At 48.0% G+C, this 21,901-nt stretch overlaps 1 long non-coding RNA gene across 3 annotated transcripts in view; it reads right to left on the reverse strand.

The window, feature by feature from the left end:
* Positions 1 to 20,956, reverse strand: part of LOC109503345 — a 78,471-nt gene extending 57,515 nt beyond the window's left edge. Inside the window, exon 1 of one of the 3 annotated variants that reach the window (XR_006584843.1) lies at positions 19,391 to 20,956. This is a non-coding gene — a long non-coding RNA (uncharacterized LOC109503345). The remainder of the gene's footprint in view (positions 1 to 19,390) is intronic. The other 2 variants (XR_006584842.1, XR_002735805.2) reach the window with 2 other exon arrangements.
* Between the last annotated feature and the right edge of the window lie 945 nt (positions 20,957 to 21,901).

Here is a 21,901-nt window from a genome sequence, read left to right on the forward strand (position 1 = left end):
GAGCCCTTGCTAGGTGCCAGGTCTTTACAAGCAATCCATGAGATGTTGGCTCTACTTCCTGGGTGAGAAAACTGAGTCATAGAGAGGTTCATGAATTCACCCAAGGCCATACTAGCTGGTGGCAGAGATCTGGACCAGGCCTTCACGGACCATACATCCATGGTGTCTCCAGTTGATGGGACTGGACAAACTTGGATGATGACATTGGTAGTCATCCTGATACTGGAGCTGAAACCTTGAGTCTTCCCCTCCTCTACTAAACGTTTCTACGAGTTGCTCTCAAATAAGCAGACAGGCTGCCCTGACAAGATCCTGTGAGTAACACAAGGGCAAGGCAAGGCGCCAGCCCTGAGAGAGATGTCACAGGTACCAGAAACAGACCTACTGGAGTAGCAGCCCCAGTTTTGTGCCCCCCAGCCCTTACTCTCCTCTCCCTTCTCTCTCCATATGGGTTTTATCAACAAGATAAAATCAGAGCTTAGAAGCTAAGCAGACTCTATGAGACCCTTTTGCTGGCCACGGCAGCCCCGTCCTGGTTTTCCAGATGTTTTCCAGGCCCATTTCTAGGAGAGGCTGGAGGTAAGGAGTGAGGGCAAGTGAGAAGGGGGCTGGAAGGTTAAGGAAAAAGTGGGTACCAGAACGCCATCTGGGGGGGGGGGGCGGTGGAGAGATCTGCATCAACTGAACAGACACTGCAGGAAGGGGCCTGTCCCTCCTTATCTTCATGTTTTATGACCACCATCATCTCCCCTCTCTCCTCCTCCCTCCACCCCCAGTAACCTGCCCAGTATCCTGACCGTTTTCTTCCCAGGAAAGACTTTAATAAAGCCACAATGAAGTGTTAGGTCAGCCCCATTCATCATTCTGAAATGCAGGCAAACGAAGCCTGGTGAGGCTGGTTAGGGGGGGGGCCTCCAAAGCTACTGGTGATTGGAGGGCCCGTGATTGGGGGAAGGTCTTGGTTTCTTTTCTATCTTACTTATATTTTGCTTCATAAAATGAGTCTGCGGATCAGTATCAAACTGTGAGACCCCCAGAATATTATGACCATTTTGCAGCTTACACTTTGAATTTTGGGACATTTGGGGGGAGGACCCAAACCACTCTTGGGACTGGCAAGTCAAGCAGGTCCTCTCTACGTCAGTACCATATTTGCAGGAGAAAAGAAATTGTGTGATGTGCAGTTATAAGTCAGTGAAAGGGAAAAAAGAGCAATCAGTAGAAGACCGAGTTGGGATTCGAAACCTGGACAGGTTGGTCTAAGAGTCCATGACCTTAACTACCACACCATGGAAGCCATAAGGACTCATGTGTTCCTTTCTTGATATTAAGCACTGGCACTTCAACAGGCATGGCTCATCCAGGCCACTAATCTCATCAAGAGACCCAGAGGGTTAAAACTGGACGCCCTGCTCCCAGATGCAGAACTTGAGGGACAGATGGTAAAAGTCCTGAGGGTGGAAAAAGGACTTTGGTCTGATCTGGAGGCTTGGAGGCCAGCCTAGCAAACTATTTCTCAAAGGGTCCCCTGCAGCAGAAATCGCTGTGTGGGATGGTGAAAACGCTGAGCTCTGGACCCAGACACATAGACTCAGAATTTGGGGAGGTGGGACTCTTGAGAACCCGCGTTTTTAACAAACTCTCCCTCCCCGATGCCTTCCACACTGGCCAGTGACACCGCTGCATAGCAAAGCTGGAGAAGCACCCAGGTGACTGCCTATCCCCAGCTCACAGTTCTGACTCCACAGCTCTCCTCCCAGGGTCCAGGGGTGCCGAGCAGGGGAGTGGGGATACACAGGTGACATCTGACAGCATACAGATCACTCGTGTGTTACAGAGAAGTTGTTATCTATAGGGATTGCTGGGTTCTTTGGGATGTGCATCAGTCAGGGTTCTTCAAGGAAGTAGAACCAATAGGGTATACATACATACAGATGGATGAATGGATGGATGGATGGATGGATAGATAGATGATAGATAGATAGATAGATAGATAGATAGATAGATAGATAGACAGACAGGTATCCTTAGGAAATAGATAGATGACAGATAGATCAGATAGGTAGGTAGGTAGGTAGGTAGGTAGGTAGATAGATAGATAGATAGATAGATAGATCTCCTTAGGAAATAGATAGATTAGATAGATGATAGATAGATAGATAGATCCATTGATCTTAGGAAAATAGATGATAGATAAGTAGATAGATATAGATAGATACATAGGTAACATAGATGCTATCTATCTGAAGAGATTTATTTAAAGGAACACACTCATGCAATTACAGGGGCCGTCAAGTCCAAAATTTATAGACTAGGCTGAAAGACTGGATATTCAGGCAGAAGTTGTTGCAATAGTCTTGAGGCAGAATTTCTTCTTCTCTGGGAAACTTCAGTTCTTTTCTCCTAAAGGCGTTCCAGCTTGTTGAATGGGGCCCATCCACTTTATCAAGGATAATCTCCTTTACTCAAAGTCAACTGATTGTAGACGTTCAGATGTTAACCACTCCTACAAAATAGCATCACAGCAACCCCTAGACGAGCGTTTGAGTAAATAACTGGGCACTGTAGCCTAGCCAAGCTGACACGTAACACTAACTTCAGAGGATGTGTCTCAATTGGTTTAACTTACTTCACCAATGTAGAATTGTAGGGAAAGAACCCTTGTAAAGTAACACACAGTAACATAACTCTATAGTTTATGGCAAGAGCTGACTTCAAAGAAAAAAACTGAGACGCCCACATCTGCTGCCAGATAGAATCTGTTTGAGCTAGTCAAGGCAGAAGGTCACTTCACTAATAAGAATCCCACATCCAGCAAACAGGGGCCTTTCGCAAACCCAAGGGGTTTTCCCTCTCATCCGGCCTCCTGGCAGCCTTCTGGTCTCAAAATGAGCACTTAACTTAAAATGAGTTAAGGTGAGTGTTTATAAGTAACAAGGAGAAGTAAAATTGTGTCTTAATTGCTTTGTCTCCCACCAAATAATTTTCCCATGTATTCTTTCTTACTTATCACGAATTTTTTTTTCAACATTTTTTTTGTTTTTGGGACAGAGAAAGACAGAGCATGAACGGGAGAGGGGCAGAGAGAGAGGGAGACACAGAATCGGAAACAGGCTCCAGGTTCTGAGCCATCAGCCCAGAGCCTGACGCGGGGCTCGAACTCCCGGGCTGCAAGATCGTGACCTGGCTGAAGTCGGACGCCTAACCGACTGCGCCACCCAGGCGCCCCACTTATCACGAATTTTTAAACAGAGGTAGGGTGTGGTTGAGAGAAGGTTAATGTGTTCATCTAGGCTGTGATTCTCCACATGGGTCCATAAGTTTCTTGGGAATCCCCACCATCACACACACAGTTTGCGTGTGAGTGCCGTTTTTTATGTGAAGACAGTCCACGCTTTAATCAGATTCTCAAAGAGGTAAGTGACTCCCCAGTAGGTTAAGAACCTCCTTACAGAGTTTGGGAAGGTACTACCACCTCACTTAGGGAACAGCAAAGTGGCTGATCAATCACCAACCACTAAAATGTGATTAAAAAAAAAAAAACAAAACTTTACTTCTAAGAACAGATTTAGGTTTGCAGCAAAAATGAGTGGAAGGTACAGAGATTTTTTTTATACACCTTCTGCCCTCCTCCTCCCCAGTCGCCTCCATTATCAGCACCCCCCATAGAAGGGTACGTTTGTGGGGCACCTGGGTGGCTCAGTTGGTTGAGCGTCCGACTTTTGGCTCAAGTCATGATCTCACAGTTCATGGGTTTGAGCCCCGCATCGGGCTCTCCGCTGTCAGTGCGGAGCCTGCTTCGGATCCTCTGTCCCCCTCTTTCTCTGCACCTCCCCCACTCGTGCTCTCACTAAAAACTAGATAACCATTTAAAAAAAAGAGGAAGGTACGTTTGTTATAATCCATAAAGCTGGACTGACGCATCCTAATCACCCAAAGTCTCCGGTACACCTTAGGGTTCACTCCTGGTGTTTACATTCTGTGGATTTGGACAAATGTGTAATGACGCGCATCCCCCATGACAGTATCATACAGAGGGGTTTCACTGCCCTGAAACTCTTCCGTGCTTCACATATTCATCCCTGTCTTCCCTCTAACCTCTGGCAACCATGTGATCTTTTTCCAGTCTCCATAGATTTGCCTGTTCCCGAAGGTCATATAGTAGGAATCAGACAGTATGTAGCCTTTTCAGATTGGCTTCTCTCACTTAGTAATATGCATTTAAGTTCTCTCCGTGTGTTTTCATGGCTTGATGAAAGGCTCAGTCCTTTTTAGCGCTGAGAGATATTCCATTGTCTGGATGGACCACAGTGTATTTATCCATTCACCTGCTGAAGGATATCTTGGCTGCTTCCCAGTTTGGGCAATTATGCATAAAGCAGCCGTAAACATGCATGTGCATATTTTTGTGTGGACACAAGTTTTCAATTCCTTTGGGTAAATATCAAGGAGCATGACTGTTGAATCAATATGAATATTATAGATTAGTGAGATTTTCTTTAAGCTTTGACTTGCGATTGAGCACTAATTAGCCCTGTAGATTGAAAGTAGATGGTCCATTCCTGAGAATGAGCAAGCTTCTCTAAGACGGGGATTCTCAGACTGTCAGGGCAGAGGGTCCCGGAGCTGTGCAACCTAGGCTCAGATCCCAGCTATGCCACTTAATGAGCTGTGTGACCTGGGCAAGTTGCCCACCTTCTCTCTGCCATTTCCCCATATGTAAGATGACAACAATAGCAGCACTTGCCTCATTGGGCTGTGAGGTCTATGTGAATTTGCACACGTAAAGTGCTTAGAGCAGCTCTTGGCACAGCATCCACGTTGGATCTGATCAACTGGGGGGGGCGGGTATGTGGGCAGGCCCAGGAATCTGCATTTTTAAAAAAATTTTTTTTTCAACGTTTTTTATTTATTTTTGGGATAGAGAGAGACAGAGCATGAACGGGGGAGGGGCAGAGAGAGAGGGAGACAGAGAATCGGAAACAGGCTCCAGGCTCTGAGCCATCAGCCCAGAGCCCGACGTGGGGCTCGAACTCACGGACCGCGAGATCGTGACCTGGTTGAAGTCGGACGCTTAACCGACTGCGCCACCCAGGCGCCCCCAGGAATCTGCATTTTTAACAAGGTCTCCTGGAAATTACATTTGCAGGCACGTGTAACCACACCATTGTTCGGGCCCCTGGGTGGCTCAGTCGGTTAAGCGTCCAACTTGGGCTCGGGTCATGATCTCGCGGTTTGTGAGTTCGTGCCCCGAGTGGGGCTCTGTGCTGACAGCTCAGAGCCTGGAGCCTGCTTCCTATTCTGTGTCTTCCTCGCTCTCTGCCCCTCCCCTGCTTGTGCTCTGTCTCTCTCTCTCAAAAATAAATAAACATTCTTAAAAATTTTTTAATTAAAAAAAAAAAAGTAGATGGAGTGAGAGCCTGGCCATGTCAGAAGTGGATTAACTCAAAGGTGAAGAAGCGAGGTCTTCCTCCCTCCGAAAGGACTGCCCTCAGCTCAGCATCACTGTGGAAACAGGGTCCACGTCCGCAGGTGGACATCAAGTGGCTCCAGCTGTGTGTGTTGGGGGGGGGTCACAGAGGGCCGGGGGCCACCGTACAATAAGAAGACACAAATCCCGGCACTAACGACCATCACGACCCCAGCTTGGGGCACCTCACAGGTGGAAGGCAGGCTGCTGGACCCCCTACACCCCCTACACTGGCCTTGTACACCAAGCCTCAGTGTTAGAGGCTGAAGAGCTCCACGGCCCAGGGTGGGGACTTGGAGCAGAAAGCCTGGTGCAAACCTCAGCTCGACGCGCTGGGTGGACTGAGCTATTAATTTCCCTGATCCTCAATTTTCCCAGCCTGTAAAATGGGTAGGACAAGAGGAGTTCCTGCCTCAGGCAGCTGCTGTGAGGTTTAAATGAGAAGATCTGCATAAAGCACCAAGCAGAGTCCGGGCACCCTGGGGACCTGAGCGGCGGCTGATGTCACAGTGTTACTGTTATTATTCTTCCTTTAAGGTGGGCGCTCAGGGCTGTGCTCACAGGGCGGAGTCAGGGGAGGAAGAGGAACAGAGAGGTAGGCACCCCCCCCTCCCCGAACAAGGGTGTCTGGGCTCAACGGGAAGGAAAAGGCTTCCAAAATGAGCTCGTGGGAGCACCTGGGTGGCTCAGTCAGTTGAGCGTCCATCTTAGGCTCAGGTCATGATCTTATAATGTGAGTTTGAGCCCCACATCGGGCTCCTTGCTGATGGTGTGGAGCCTGCTTGGAATTCTCTCTCTCTGCCCCTCCTCCCACTCGCTGCGCACGTGCTCGTTCTCTCTCTCTCTCTCTCTCTCTCTCTCTCTCAGAATTAATAAATAAACTTAAGAAAAAAGGAGCTCACATGTGTTTCCCTCCGCACACACTTTAGGGACAGGAACATTCCACAAGTGACCTTCCACATGACCTTGGAAATGCAGCCGTACCACACTGAGCTATAGAAACACCAAAACTCTCCCCAGACATCCTTGCAGAAAAACTGTCTGCAAAGGACAAGGAAGGGTCTTTGGTGAAAAAAAAAAAAAAAAAAATCATTCACTGGAAACATTAACAGTAATTATACTGAGGGACGAAAATCAGGGAGAAATACAAGCAAAGTCTCTTCGGGCTTATTCTAATCCTAATGTGCAAATCTTTGCAGGAATGACTCTCCAGCCTGGCAGCCTGGTATGCTGACGGAGCCTGAGGACAAATCACCTCCACACCCGATTATATATGTAATATGGTTGCACCCCTCTGGGCTGAGGGCCGAAAGCGTCTTATACCAAAGTCATCGCTTTGCCAATGGAGATGTGTAATGCGTAGGAGCTACCTAGGGATGGGGTGGGGGGCGGGATAGGCAGACAGACGTGTTGGTGGATGCAAGCAAGAAGCAAGAGAACAGAAAGGAAAGAGAAGCCCTGATGGGACGAGGCAGGGCTGATGTATGGTGCATGGGGGGTGGATATGTTTGAGGATGGGGCAGAAGGGGAAAAACGATGAGTCATGATGCACCGACCCATCATGATCAGGGGCCATGAACCTGTGAGGGGAACAGGCAAAGGGGAGAACAGGTTGCCTCAGGGTTGACTCCCAGCGCTGCTATTTCCTGCCGGTGATCTTGAGCCAAGTGCTTCCCTAACCTGGCAATGGCAGCAGAAACCCAGCCGGGAAAGACCTCCTAATAATTGAGGAAGATGTTTATAATTATAATAATATTTATACATATATGAATATAAATATATATTTAAAATGTCAGGGGTCCTGTCTCCAAAGCCTGTCCAGACACATTTGTAGGCCCTTTGGAAAAGGCTGGTGAGGAAATGCGGGTAGGTGGGTGCAGGGTCGCAGTCCCCAGCAGAGACCCTGAGGGTCCTCCCCTGGCCCAGGTAGTAGGGCAGCATCTGTCCGCCACATGCTGTTTAGACTGTGAGTTCCTAGAGGGCAGGGAGGGGTGGTGGATGTCCTGGCTGAGATCCCACATTATCCACATGGTAAATATTTACACAGATAATGGGGCAGAGTGGAAACCAGCAAGGGGAGCTCACAACTAGCCCATGGCGTGGCCCAGGGCCTGGTCTCCAGGAGACAGTGACGAATCTCCGAAAATTCCTGGGTAATGAGGTACCTGACTACACATATAGGAGAGGGGTCCAGAGGGGGAATCTTCCCCTGGACAGTCCGTGCAGTTCCTGAACAAAGCACAGCGGCACCCATGTGAATGCCGACTTGGAGACGTCTGCCCCCACCCCATCCACTCACAGGCTGGTAATTCAGGGTAAGCTGGGGAGGCCTCCGTCAATGGCTTGTTGACCCTCGCTGAGAACGACAGTTCTGTGCACGGGGATTTTCAGTGCATGGCAGAGGATCACAGGCCGCTGGGGACACGAGGCCCCCCCAGGACTTACCGGCAGCTTTGGAGTGTGGCTCAGAGAATCTCTGCCCCTCTCTCCCTCTGCCCTCCCGACCCCTCACCCCCCCACACCGCAGAGTGGGAGAAAGTCATGCATGATAAATGTTTGGAAAGGATTAATGCGTAAAGCCAGATCAGATGGTTAGCTTTGGGGAGGGGGGAAAGGGGGATGAAGTTAGATCCTTCATTTCAACCTAGACTAAAATTAATTCCAGATGGCTTAAAGAATTAAATATAAAACATGGAGCCATTAGAAAAGAAACTTCAAAGGTGCTGTGGGTTAGATGAGCCCAGAGATGAGCCTCCCAAACATGAAAGCCAGAGAAGGAGTCACAAAGAAAAGGCTGGCCAGATTTGGAAACAGAAAAACACAAACTTGTCCACATTAAAAAAGATACCTAAAGAAAATTAAAGAGCCAATCAGAAGACACGGGCAACATACACTACAGCGTTCTGGGGATGTGATTATGATCACCCAAGTGCACTGTCGTAAGTTGGTGCAAATTTTCTGGAAAAGCAAAGCGGCACTCTGTATAAAGGGTACCAACTCCACGCCTGCTTTTTGAGGGGCAGGTCCTATTGTGGGGCTCTCTTTTAGGGAACTAGTACAAGCCAAGAAGACATGGAGGAAGATTTACATTTAAAGATGCTCCCTGTAGCAGGACCTCTAGCACTGGGAAGCTGGAGAGGCCCAGACGTCCACTAGGTGGGAACTCATTAGGAAAAGGCACGTCCATGTCAGGTGGTATCGACCAACCAGAGAGAATCGTAACTCAGGGCTTGGTGAATAAAACAATGCCATTTGATATTCAAATCAATCCGGTTTTGGAATTTCTCTCTCTTTCTCTTTCTCCCTCTCCATCTCTCTCCCTATTTCTATTTCTCTCTTGTTTTCTTTCTCTTTCCCCTGGCTGTCTCTCTCTCTCTCTCTCTCTCTCTCTCTCTCTCTCTCTCTCCCTCTCTCTCTCTCTCTCTCTCTCTCTCACACACACACACACACACACACACACACACACAAAACTACAAGGAAATTAACCAAAATATTACTAAAGGCCATCTCTGAAAGATGGGTATAATAATTAATAATTTTTTGTACTTTTCTACAAGGATGTAATACTTCTATGATCAGAAACAAACCCCACTTTCGTGTTATAAAGTACACAGTGAGAAGGAAGCCTGTGTCATGGCCCCCAGGTGACTGACTGCCCAGGCTCCACTAGCTGGCCGCCCTGTAAACCCAACGACACACTCACACGGCCACGGCCCACCCAGGGGCTGGGCATTTTAACAGACCACACAAAATGGTGACAACCTAGGATTCTAGTAAATTCTTCCACAGGGGACCTTTGCGCCAAGTTCCACCCTGAGAGTAACCCCATGTGACCTCCCACCCTGGCTGCTGAGAAATGGTCGGATGGAGTGCCCACAGGCAGCGGGAGCCCCAGGCAACTATGACCCACAGGCCAAGTCCAACCCACCACCTGTTTTGGTGCATCTATGATAAGCTAAGAACAGTTCTTATATTTTATTTTTTTAATTTTCAATGCTTATTTATTTTTGAGCGAGAGAGACAGAAAGTGAGCAAAGGAGGGGCAGAGAGAGAGGGAGACACAGAATCCGAAGCAGGCTCCAGGCTCCGAGCTGTCGGCACAGAGCCCGACGCTGGGCTTGAACTCACAAACCGCGAGATTGTGACCTGAGCCGAAGTCGGACGCTTAACCGACTGAGCCACCCAGGCGCTCCTAGTTCTTATATCTTAAATGATTATATAAGTACCTACACAATATCTTCTATTTTACTTCTTGGGCCACAAAGCCTAAAATATTTACCAGCTGGTCCTGTCCACTCCCACCCCCAACTTGGTGTTTAGCTATTTGGAATTGGAATATATGTGCCCTTCAGGCGAATGTTAGTAACAGTTTTCAAAGAGTAGCGCCTTCTTGAAAACTAAAAAAGAGTGAGATCACCTCTAGTTTGGGAGAGCATATATGCGGGGAGACTCCTTCTCTGACGCCACGGGGCAGGTGGACACTTTTGGTCTCTGTCTTCACCATAATTTGAAATTGCATATCGAAAAGCCTTCACTATATACAAACTTGTTGACTTAGTAATTCTACTTTTCGGCATTTATCCTAAGGGAATACGTATATACGTGCACAAAGACACAGTTACTCAGATGTTCCCCGAAGCATTCGTTGAAGCAGCCTCAAATGCCCAGCAATCAGACGTTTGCTAAACAAATTACGGAACACCCACCTGATGCAGTATTACGAGGCCCTAATGCATACATTACTGACCGACAGGAAAAGGCATTCACATACAGTGTAGAGTAAAACAAGATCTGTAACAATTGCACAGTATGAGCCTACTTTTTGTGATCACTAGCACGCATAAGAAGACCCCCAGGGGAATATGAACAAAAATGCCAACAGTGGTTATCTCCAGGATGGGGTGGTGGATAATTTTCATTTTCTTCCTCTTTGCTTATCTGGCCTTCAGGATTTCTATATAAGGAACATACATTATTTATGCTTCTGTCCCCTTCCCACCCCTACACCCTGACAAAGGAGACCAAAAGCTGTTGAATATACAATCGTACTGACGTGTCTCAAAACACCTTTCAGAGTGTTGTACAAATGTTGTCTGGGATTAATCGTCATCTAGTTTGAAGTGAAGGATCTAACCTTATCCCTCTCTTCCCCACCCAAGGCTAACCAGCTGATCTGGCTATATTGATTGATCCTTTGCAAATGCTTATTAATATGCATGACTGTCTCCCATTGTGTATGTTTTAAATGCACTGTGTCTCTGCTATCTACGGCTGCAAAACGACGTACCCCAAATTTAGTGGCTTAAAATGGCTGCCATCTTGTTATTTGCTCAAGGTGTTGCAATTTGGATGGAGTTTGGTGGGGGAGGGCTTGTCTCTGCTCCACATGGTGTCCACTGGGTAGCTTGACCAGCTAGGGCTGGCTGAAAGGAGTCAAGTTGGCTCATATGTCCGAGGCCTCAGCCGTTATTATTAAGGGAGGGAGGGGGCTCCCCAATTTTCACACAGTCAGCTTGGGTCTCCTCCAGGCATGCTCATCTCAGGGCGGCGGACTTCTGACGTGGCGGGGAGCTCTCCCAGAGTACAACAGCAGAAGCTGTTGGGTCTTTTTTAGAACTAGTCCTTAACTAGCACAAAGTCACTTCTCCCATATGTTATTTGTTAAAGCAGGCCCGGGCCAGGCCAGATTCTTTGGGGGCCACCAAAGGAACAGTCTCCCACACTGAGCACTTATACAAATATTTTAACAAAATTTTCTGGGAATGTACACCAAGAGATTACTAATATAATTTCGATTTCCCTAGACAGGAATTCTTAAACTCAACAATACCTGTGAAAAGATGGTTTGTTACATATCTTACTACTCATTTACACTTCTCGTTTGATACAGTGTGTGTTTGATCAGTTTAAACATCTTAGAACGACTATTTTTACACAGGCCACTCAATAAGATGACTGTCATTAAGATATCATCTACTTATTGTTCCCTAAAAAGCTGCTAATGCACCCATAAACTCAAATATCCAGACTTCTTTAGTGAGACTTAAGGTAGGCTACCTATCGTGGACATAAGTTCCAAAAACTTTCCCAACCAAATCAGAATTTATCACAGGTTGGCAGGAAGGACCTGGGGAGGACACAGACTTTCGGCCCAAGTCACTCTGACTGTGGTGGGCGGGTGAGGTGTTGCCCGGTGGGTAGAGGGCAGTGTGGGAACCTGGAGGGTCAGCAGTGAGCTCTCCTGACCCCTCCCTACCTACCCCCACCTGCACCACCTCCCACAGGACCAGAGTCTTGCTCCTCAGTTGTCTCTGCTCTCTTGGGTGTTCTCCACCACTCCTTATCTGCCGGTTCATTGCCGAAATATAAAACTTAAGTCTGTCTGAGCACCACACATGAACTATCCACCACCATAACTTTCCTCTTTCTCACCCAAGCCCCCTTCGGGAAGGCCTGCATTCACTGTCTGCTCTTCCTCGTGCTCCAGCCCTGCGCCCATCTCCACTTTGAGCTCACCCAGGACCATCACTGCCAAACCCATGGTGGATGCCTTTCAATCATGTCCCCAAACTTCTCTATAAGCACAGAATAAGGATGCTTTGATCCTTCGATCATTCTTCCTGGGACATTCTCCACCTTGGCTTAATTCTCAAGCATCTTAGTTCTCTTCCCATTGCTCTGACTGGCCTCCTTAGCAGGCTCCTTTGTGAGTGCCCTCACCTTGAATGTTGATTTACTCCCACAGGGTGAGGCTTGACCCTCTTTTGCTCTCAAGCGCAGGCCAGAGGTTCTTAATCAGAGTCTGGGACTTTATGATAACCAGGATTCTGGAACCAGGACCCATATGAAGATTTTTTTGAATGTATTATTTTTTCTGGTAAGAGGGCCAAAGACTTCAGTAGATTCTATGGCCATTGCCCTAGGCCATTTCACCTGCTGTCCTGGTTTCATCAGTGCTCCACAGGCTGAAGATTTGAGACGATTCATTGCCAGCCCTACATTTTTCTTAAGCCCCAGTCCTGTGTGTTCAACCATGATGTCTCACAGTTACTTCACTGTCTGTTTTTGGATCCTTTTCCTCTCTTACCAAAGCTCCTAAGCTAGAAAATGGTCTCTTCTCCTCATCCCATATACTCAACTGGTAGCTAACTCCATTAACTGCAAACTTCCCCGTTACTCCTGGGCCCATATCTTTCTACCACCTGCACCTTATAGTCTTGTTCAAGTCAGGAGTCGACAAACTTTTTTTTATAAAAGACCAAACAGCAAACATTTGAGGCTTTGTGGGCCATGTGGTCTCTGTCATGACCAGTCAACTCCGTCATTGTAGTGCAAAGTCTACATAATACATAAATAAATAAATAAATAAATAAACAAACAAACAAACAAATAAATAAATGTGGCTCTGTTTCCATGCACTATTCATGGCCTCTGAAATTTGAATTTTATATAATTTTTACATGTCATGTTATATATTTTTTTCCAACCATTTAAAGATGTAAAATCGATGCTTAGCTTTTGGGCCTTACCAAAACAGCAAGCCACATGTGGACCGTGGGCCATGGTTTGTCAATTCCTGGCTTTAGGACATCACATCTCTTGCCCGAAACAATCTTCCTTCCTCATATTCCCCCACTTAGATCTGCCCGCTATGGGGCTTGTACAGTGATCTTCCTAAGAAAGAAGCTGTGGGCACCACTCTCCAGCTTAAGGGTGGCGCAGTCGGTTAAGCGACCGACTTCAGCCAGGTCACGATCTCGCGGTCCGCGAGTTCGAGCCCCGCGTCGGGCTCTGGGCTGATGGCTCAGAGCCTGGAGCCTGTTTCCGATTCTGTGTCTCCCTCTCTGTCTGTCCCTCCCCCGTTCATGCTCTGTCTCTCTCTGTCTCTCTCTCTCCCAAAAAATAAAAATAAAAAAAAATAAAAAAAACCCTCCAACAGCTCCATCTACCATGGGAGTAGGATTTCTCAACCTTGGACTATTGACATTTGAGGCTGGATAATTCTCTGGTGTGTGTGTGGGGGGGGGTGCTATCCTGTACATTCAGGACGTTCAGCAGCATCCCTGGCCCCTGCCTATTAAATACCAGAAGCATCCCTGTCTCCCTGGGGTGACAATCCAAACTGTGTTCCGATATTGCAAAATTGCCCCTGGTTGAGATCTAGTGATCTGGGAGGAAAGCACAATTTCCCTGGAAGAGCACACAGGGTCCTCCCTGACTCAGCCCTCCCTCTTCCCCGTAGTACGTTGTGTTTGCCATGCTGTTGCCACGCTAAGCCACTTTTGGTGTCCCAAGTTTGGCAAGTGTTTCCCATCTCTGTTCCCACCAGGAAGCCCCTTCTCTTCTGCCTTCTGGGCAAACACCCACTCACCTTGTAGTACTCAGTGCAGCCTGTCTTGTGCATCTCTCCCCCATGGTGACATGACAGCTCTTCCTCCCCTGTGTCCCCACGATCACCCCTACTGACTTTGGCCAAAGCCCCTAAGGTACCTTTAAACCCTTGTTTTCATGTTTGTCTCCCATCTTGAATTATAAGCTCCTTGAGAGCTTGGATTGGGCCTGATCCTCTGTCACCCCGGCACCTGGTTGAGCACATCAATGGGTAAACTGAGGCTCAGTGAAGGTAGAGCCCAAGATCAAGAACTTGTACAGCAGAGCCAGAAGATCAGCCTCACCTAACCCTAAGCCCTCCACCTCCACTCTGCCATGAAGACCCCCAAGCCTTTCTGGCACCTGAAACCTTTGCTCTTGCAAAGAAACAGGAATAGTGTCCAGGTGAGTTGGACAAGTTGAAGAAGACATTTTGGACATAGGTTGCCACATCCTATGCCTGCAGATCCCCTATTAAAGCTCTGGGATTCACTAGCTCTGCCATGGGCAAGGGCAGCCGGGCTTATGGCGTGGCGACAGGCCTCTGCAAAACCCAGACCAAGGTGACCTAAAGGAATGAGGACAGCAGCCTCTCACCAGAGGCCGGGTAATCCACGGTAAGTGGGAAGGTAGTAAACACAAGATGCACCGGGACCCCAGCAACCTGGATCCTTGCGTGTCACAGAGAATTCTATAGCTGCTGTGAGCTGAGAAAAATTACTATAATTAATCTCTGCTGAAGAATAATATTATGACACATGATTTTTGCAGCAGGGCTTCTGAGCCCCTCGGAGCCACCAGCGCCCCACTGCTCGCAGCAGCCGGGTGCTGTCTGAGACGATTGGCTCGGAGGGAGTTCTAGAAAAGCATTCACGGGCGTGAGACGTCAAGCACCTGTTTTTTGTTTTAGAGACCCAGACCTTCATAAGTCGCAGAGGTCGTCAAAAGGATGATGAAACAAAGGCAAGCCGTTGAAAAATGGCCTGCACTTCTGGAGGCTGAGACAGTCCTGCGGGTGCTCGGGAGACGAGGCAGTGCCACCAGCAGAGGCCGTCTGGCGCTGGCAGCCTCCCTCCACCCAACAGTTCGAGCCCCTGGTTTTGACGTGGTGGATGGGGCATGAATGTTCGGCCATCTGGATTTCATTCGGAAAGTTTCCTCCGCCTGAGTCAGGATCCTTCTCCTCCCACACTTCCCTCCCACACGTGCAAACCACCATCACTCTGTGCCGGGGCAGGAAGCAGGAGATGTAAGACCACCCTCTTCTCCCCCCCCACCCCCCCACCCGGGACCTCCACTTGAGAGCACACGGCGGGAGGGACTAGGGAGTCATAGACCCTGATGCGTGGCAGCTGGAAGGCAGGCTGTGACCACCGCTCCAACTGCCCATCTTACAGAGGAGCCTGAGGCCATGGACTGAAACCACCTGCCCCGGGAGGGCCACTTGCTAGGAGGACAGGGGATGGGCTCTAAAAGCCCTGGTCTCTTCAAATGTCCAGCAGAAGAGGATGAGTCCCATAGTGGTGGTATTTCCCCGACAGAGAGCTATGCAGCCTTCAAAATAGCAAGGGCGCTTCTGAGGGGCTAATACGGAACAATCTTCACGATACATCGCAAAGTGAAAAAGAGCAAGGCGCAGACCTTCACCGGGGTGAGGAAGGGACGAAAGAGATGTATTTGCTTGGAAGCCATAATGGCTTGAACTGTGTCCCCCAGAAAGATCCGCTTAAGTCCTAAGGCTCAGTGCTGATGGCTGAGACCTCATTTGGAAATAGGGTCTTTGCAGATGTAGACAAGCTGAGGATCTTGAGATGAGACCGTCCTGGATTTAGGGGGGCCTTAAATCCAAGTATAAGGCGAGAGAAAGAAGACGGTATTTGATTTACAGAAAGAAGGCCACATGGAAATGGAGGCAGAGGTTGGAATTAAGCTTCCACAAGCCAAAGAACACCTGGGGCTACCAGAGGCCGAAAGAAGCGAGGAAGGACTCCTCCCTAGAGCCTTCAGAGGGAGCACGGCCCTGCTGACACCTCAAGTTTGGACTTCTGGCCTCCAGAACCATGAGACAATAAATCAATAAATCTGTGTTGTTTCAACCTTCCTAGTTTGTGGTAATTTGCTATGGCAGCCACAGGAAACTAATACAGAGGCTAACTGATAGGAGTATTTTTGGAAATGAATTTAGATTTTATTGCATATGGGATCAATATAAAAAACCCAGAAATCAATAGTATTTCTATATACCCATAATACATAATTAGAAAATAAAAAATTTAAGCTATCCCACTTATAACAGGGCCAAATATGTTAAATACCTAGGGATGAATATGCAAAAGATATGGAGGACTTATACACAAACATATATTGAACACAAAATATTAAAAAAACTAAAGAAGGTTTAAATAAATGAAGGCATATATTATGCTTACGGATTAGAAGGTTCAATAATGTAAAGATACCAGTTCTCTCCCAAATGGACTGATATAATCACAGTGTACATTATGTGTAACCATAATCAAAATCTGTGTATGTACATGAAAACTGATAAGCTGATTCTAAAATGAGTATAGAAGTTCAAAAGTTCAAGAATGGCCAAGACAACCCTGAAGAACAACACAGATGGAACACTTAATGTACCTGGAAATCAAGATTTATTATAAAGCTACAGTCATTAAGGGAGCATGTTACTGGCAAAAAGACAAGACAAATAGACCAATGGAACAGAATAGGGCATTCAGGAACAGAACCACAAGTACATGAACACCTTTGCTTTTGTTACACAATGAAAGATTCGTGCTGTAGGGACATAGGAGCTTTTTGGTAAATGGTTCTGAGCCAACTGACTATAAGGAAAAGGATTTCTCTTGCCAGCCACCTCACATTGTACATAGAAATCAATTCTAGATCAACCGTAGCTCAAAATGTAAACAGCCAAACAAGAACAATTCTAGAAATACAAGAGAGGAACATCTAAATGGCAGGGGCATAAGCCAAGATTTCTTAAAGACACATAAAACAATTACTATAGTGGAAAATATTGATTTACCATATTTCACCCAAATTGAGAACTTGTATTCATCAGAAGACACTATTAATAAGAGTAGAACGGCAAGCCACAGAAAGGGGTAAGACATCTGCATTCTCCCCACCTGACAAAAGACATATAACCAGACTATATAAAGAAATTCTCTAATGAAACAACAGCAAGATGACCCAAAGGAAAATCATGGTCAAGAAGTTTGAACACCACATAAAAGAGGATCTCCTAATGAGCAGTTTAAATAGAGGGGCACCTGGGTGGCTCAGTCGGTTAAGCAACCGACTTCGGCTCAGGTCATGATCTCGCGGTCTGTGGGTTTGAGCCCCGCGTCGGGCTCTGCGCTGACACCTCAGAGCCTGGAGCCTGCTTCCGATTCTGCGTCTCTCTCTCTCTCTCTCTGCCCCTCCCCTACTCATGCTCTGCCCCCCTCTCTCTCTCTCTCTCAAAAATAAATAAACATTAAAAAAATTTAATAGATATCTAGATAGATAAAAGTTTGTGATAATCCCATATGGCAAATAATACATATCCCTGGAACATTTTTGGAAGTGAATTTAGATCTTACATTTCTCTAAATCATGGATCTGCTATGGATCAGGACTTGCTGAGGCCACAGCGCAAAGAGTTTTCATTATATCCAAAAATAAAGTCAGTGAAAATAAATAAAAAGGTGTGCAGTCTCATTAGTCATCGGAGAAATGCAAATTAAAGCCGTAAGGAAAACCAAACACACCCATCAGAAAAATTTCAGTGAAGAAGACTGACAATACCATTTAGGGGCAAAGATGTGGAACCACTGGAACTCTTGATACCCTGCTAGTAGAAGGTACCCCATGTCTTTATCCAAAGACATGAACGAGAATGCTTGCAGCTGCATTATTGGTAACAGCTCAAAAGGAAGACAGCCCAAGCATCCATTAACAAGAGAATGAGTACAGAAAGCGATGTAGACTCATACAATGGATGAATGCATGGCGGCTGCACTGCAGAAACACAATGTAAGGGACAGAAGACAGCCTCAAGATAAGACAAATCTGTTTCAACAGTAACCTACCAGGCTAGATTTCAGGGTAAAAGAAAGGTCGCAGCAATTAGGAGGAAGCCTAAAAGCCTGATAAATTTCCCTTTCCTGACACCAGGGTTGTAGTTACATTAGTGTGTTCATTTGTGATGATTCACTGAATTGTATGTTTATGATGTTTGCGTGATTTTAAACTGTCTTGTATGTATGTTAGATGTCAATTAAAATTTTCTTCTAAAAAAGTTTAGGGAAGGGGCGCGTGGGTGGCTCAGTCGGAGGAGCGACCGACTTCGGCTCAGGTCATGATCTCACGGTTTCTGAGTTCGAGCCCCCCCTTCGGGCTCTGTGCTGACCGCTCAGAGCCTGGAGCCTGCTTCAAATTATGTGTCTCCACACAGATTTTGTGTCTCTCTCCCCACTCATGCTCTGTCTCTCTCTGTCTCAAAAATAAATAAACATTAAGAAAAAAATTTTTTTTAACTTTAGGGAAGCTCAGACAACCTCCCATAACCCACCCACCCCACCCCCCACCAAATCTGAAAGGTCAAAAAGAGTAATTTCTGAGGAGGTAGAAATTAAAGGGCAGTACATTTTTTTTTTTTAAAGAAATTCTAATTACACCTTTTTCTTCCCTTTCTTCCTCTTGCTGCATAACTTTGGGTAGCAGAAATTTCTCTAAAAGGGAGACAGCAGAGGGTGGGAGAGGGGCAGAGAGGTAGATGGGGAGAGAAGATGAATGAGAGGTATTGGAAACAGAAAAAACACTGCTTGCAACCTTTCCAAATTCCAGCATTTTGAAAAATATAAATGTTCTTGAGGGTTGATGGCCACTCACAGTATAGTATGGATCCATTTATCTTCCTCCCATGCCCACTGCCCTGATGAGTATTCAGGAATGGGGCCATTTGAGTGTAAGGAAGAGAACGTACTATTTTTAAATCAGCCCAGTAGGGAAAGGTCAGGCTTCAACCATAATTGTTACAGGCTACCCCAGGGGCAGCAGGGAAGTTCCAGGCACAGAAGGACATACGAAAAGGGATATTCAAGCCCAGAAACTAGAACCCAGTTTCCCAGCAATGCCAAGTGTCCACCCCACCTGTGTCCCAGCTTGGAGGTCATTAGAGAACTGGTTTCACTCATATTCCCACCTGGGCTGATGGTCTCTGTCTGAGTCTACAGGTGACCGACCGGATGCCCAGCCCAGCTCCGCCCCCTAAAAGCTGTCAACACTGCAGGCTCCGCCAGCCCCACTCTTGAGTGCCTGGGGGAGGGAAACTGGAGAAGCCTGGGTCCCACAGCTCAGGGAATCATGGTGACCTGGGGACCCACACCAGCTTCCCTGTGTCTGCCATTACCTCTTGCGGCGACCCGCCCCGGCTCCCTGAGTACCCAGCCCGCGCACCGCCATCACACCCCTCTCAACCCACCGGCACCAGGCCCGCTGCACCTCCCGCACCCCCGCCAGCAGGCTGGATCCCCACAGGCCTACCTCACTGTGGATGGCTCATCTCACCACCCGGGAGCTCCATCTGGTCAAGAGGAAAATTGCTGCTGCTGGCAAGCATGCTCACGGGGTCCCCTCTGCGCACTGTCCCGAGCACTTCACCGCTGTCGTGGCATGGCTTCCCACCAACGGCATATGGCAGGTACTATGGACTAGCAATCGAATTTCACAGATAAGAAACAGAGGCACAGAGAGGTTCGGTGACCTGGCCGAGGGCACACAGCTAGCACGTAGTGGTGCGGGGAGTCGGACACCCAACCGCCAGGCTGTGCCTAACCTGAGAACGCAGGTCCAGCCACAAAACAAGCCCCGAGGTGGGAGTGATCACACACAGCAGAAAGGCCAGAGGCTTCACAGGCGAAGCTCCCACTCCGGCAGCCCCGCCGGCTGACCGAGGGCGGCTTCTCAGTCCCGGTCTGGGACTCGACGCTTTCAGGGACCTCGGCCCCAGGGCCGCCGGGCTGCGCGCTGGGCTCTGAAGATGCCGCCCTGGACGCTGTGTCATGGGTCAGGCCCGGCTCAGGCCACAGCCAGAAGGTCCCCGCCGAGGTAGGAGCCTGCCCAGCCGCCGCTTCAAGCCTTGAGATCTTGGCCGTCACCTGGTCCTCTCCCTCCGGCTCCGATTCTGCCATCGCTGCCTTCTGCTTCCTTTTTCCTCCTGGACCTGCCGCAGGCCGGGGTGCGACCTCTGGGTCCACTGAACAGACCCAAGTGTGCGGGTCTTCCTCCGCATTCACACCGGGCCCTTTTCTGGCCTGCGTGTGCCCCTCGGGGCCCCCCCGGCCCTACTTCCGAGTTCAGCGTGTGGCTGCCGGAAATGGGAGCACAGGAGGGGAGGGGTGGGGCCGGATTCCGGTTCCGGTTCCGGTTCCCCTCAGCTTTGCCTCCATGATGACAGCTGCTCCCTGGACCCAGATGACACCTATTGCCCTCTTGTCTCCAGGCCCAGGGTTGGGGGCAGTTTCCCCGGTCGCTAGCGGCTGGGCTGAGGGGTCTCCCCAGGCGGTCTCCTTCCGCCACCCCTGCACGTAGCTCGAGAACCCAGCCTTCAGCACGCTCGTCCTCCATGCCATTCGGGATGACAATTCCTTGTTGGAATCTTGTCCCATGTATCAGCCACTTCTCCTTTTGTGTGTCTGTGAGTTAGGCAGCTTCTGTGTATGTACAAATTGTGTGAGCATGAGTTTTCTTTCTTTAACTTAAAGTAATGAATTTGCAGCTTTATTTTTATACTGTCCTCTGTTACACACCAAGAGAGCCTTGTACCGCTTTATCATTTGTGTGTGTGTGTGTGCGCGCGCGCGCGCGCGCCATCAAGGGAAAACTTTAACTGCATAAAATTTGGAAACATCTAAACAGCAAACAATATTTTGAAACAAAAAAGTTTTTTAAAAAACCCAAAATCTAAAAATTGGCTGCAAAATTTAAACTTTCTTAAACTCATCTATGAATTTCGGGCTAATCTACTAAAAATGTGATGAAGTTTGCATGGGGTGTTGTTAAGGGTTTTTTTTTTTTAATGTTTTTTTAAAAATAGTCAAAATTGGGGCGCCTGGGTGGCGCAGTCGGTTAAGTGTCCGACTTCAGCCAGGTCACGATCTCGCGGTCCGTGAGTTCGAGCCCCGCGTCAGGCTCTGGGCTGATGGCTCAGAGCCTGGAGCCTGTTTCCGATTCTGTGTCTCCCTCTCTCTCTGCCCCTTGCCCGTTCATGCTCTGTCTCTCTCTGTCCCAAAAATAAATAAACATTGAAAAAAAATTAAAAAAAAAATAAAAATAGTCAAAATTTATCCAGGTAAATATTAAGTTACTTCTACAGACTTTTAATACCTGCTTTAATACACGTTTCAAAATGGCACACAAAAATTCTCATGCCGTACAGAAATGGCCTTTTTTACTGCAGCTGTCTGCATCCAGGCCAGATTTCAGTGACGGTTACAGTACTAGTGGCCCTTTTATTTAAGTCAAAGTGCAATCGTTATATGATCTAATTCTCGAAGCCCCCTTTGCTGTGAGCTGAGTCAAACCTGTAGGAGACCTTGGATCCCCGAGTCCTCACGGTGTGATCTTCCTCGTTCCTGGGGGGCCCGTCGACCCAGGGGGCCCCCTGACACTTCCGGGCTCTATGGGCGGCAGAGGGAGCAGCAGGAACAGAAGGGCCACTTGGGAAAGGCTGGCAGTGGGACCTGATGTTGGCCAGCAGGTGCCTGTTGCAATCACCGTATTTCCTTAGCTCCTCCAGCTTTCTCTTGGTCAGCACGGTGCCACCCCGCCTTCCCGAGCTCTCTTCTCACGGAAGAGGATGCCCTGGACGCGGCAGCAGGTGTTCCTCTCCAACTCTTTGCAGACGTCTTTGGCCATCTTCTTGCAGAGGCCGCGAATCTGCCACGAGGCGCGCCCATTCTGCGCAGGCTGGACAGTTTCTTCTCGGTTGCCAAGCCGTGCATTTCCTCCCCAAACAGTGTTCTCGGAGGCGGCAGGATGTGTTCTTGATATAAC

The sequence above is a fragment of the Felis catus genome, chromosome C2 (genome assembly GCF_018350175.1).
Source record: "Felis catus isolate Fca126 chromosome C2, F.catus_Fca126_mat1.0, whole genome shotgun sequence".
In the NCBI taxonomy this organism is placed as follows: Eukaryota; Metazoa; Chordata; class Mammalia; order Carnivora; family Felidae; genus Felis; species Felis catus.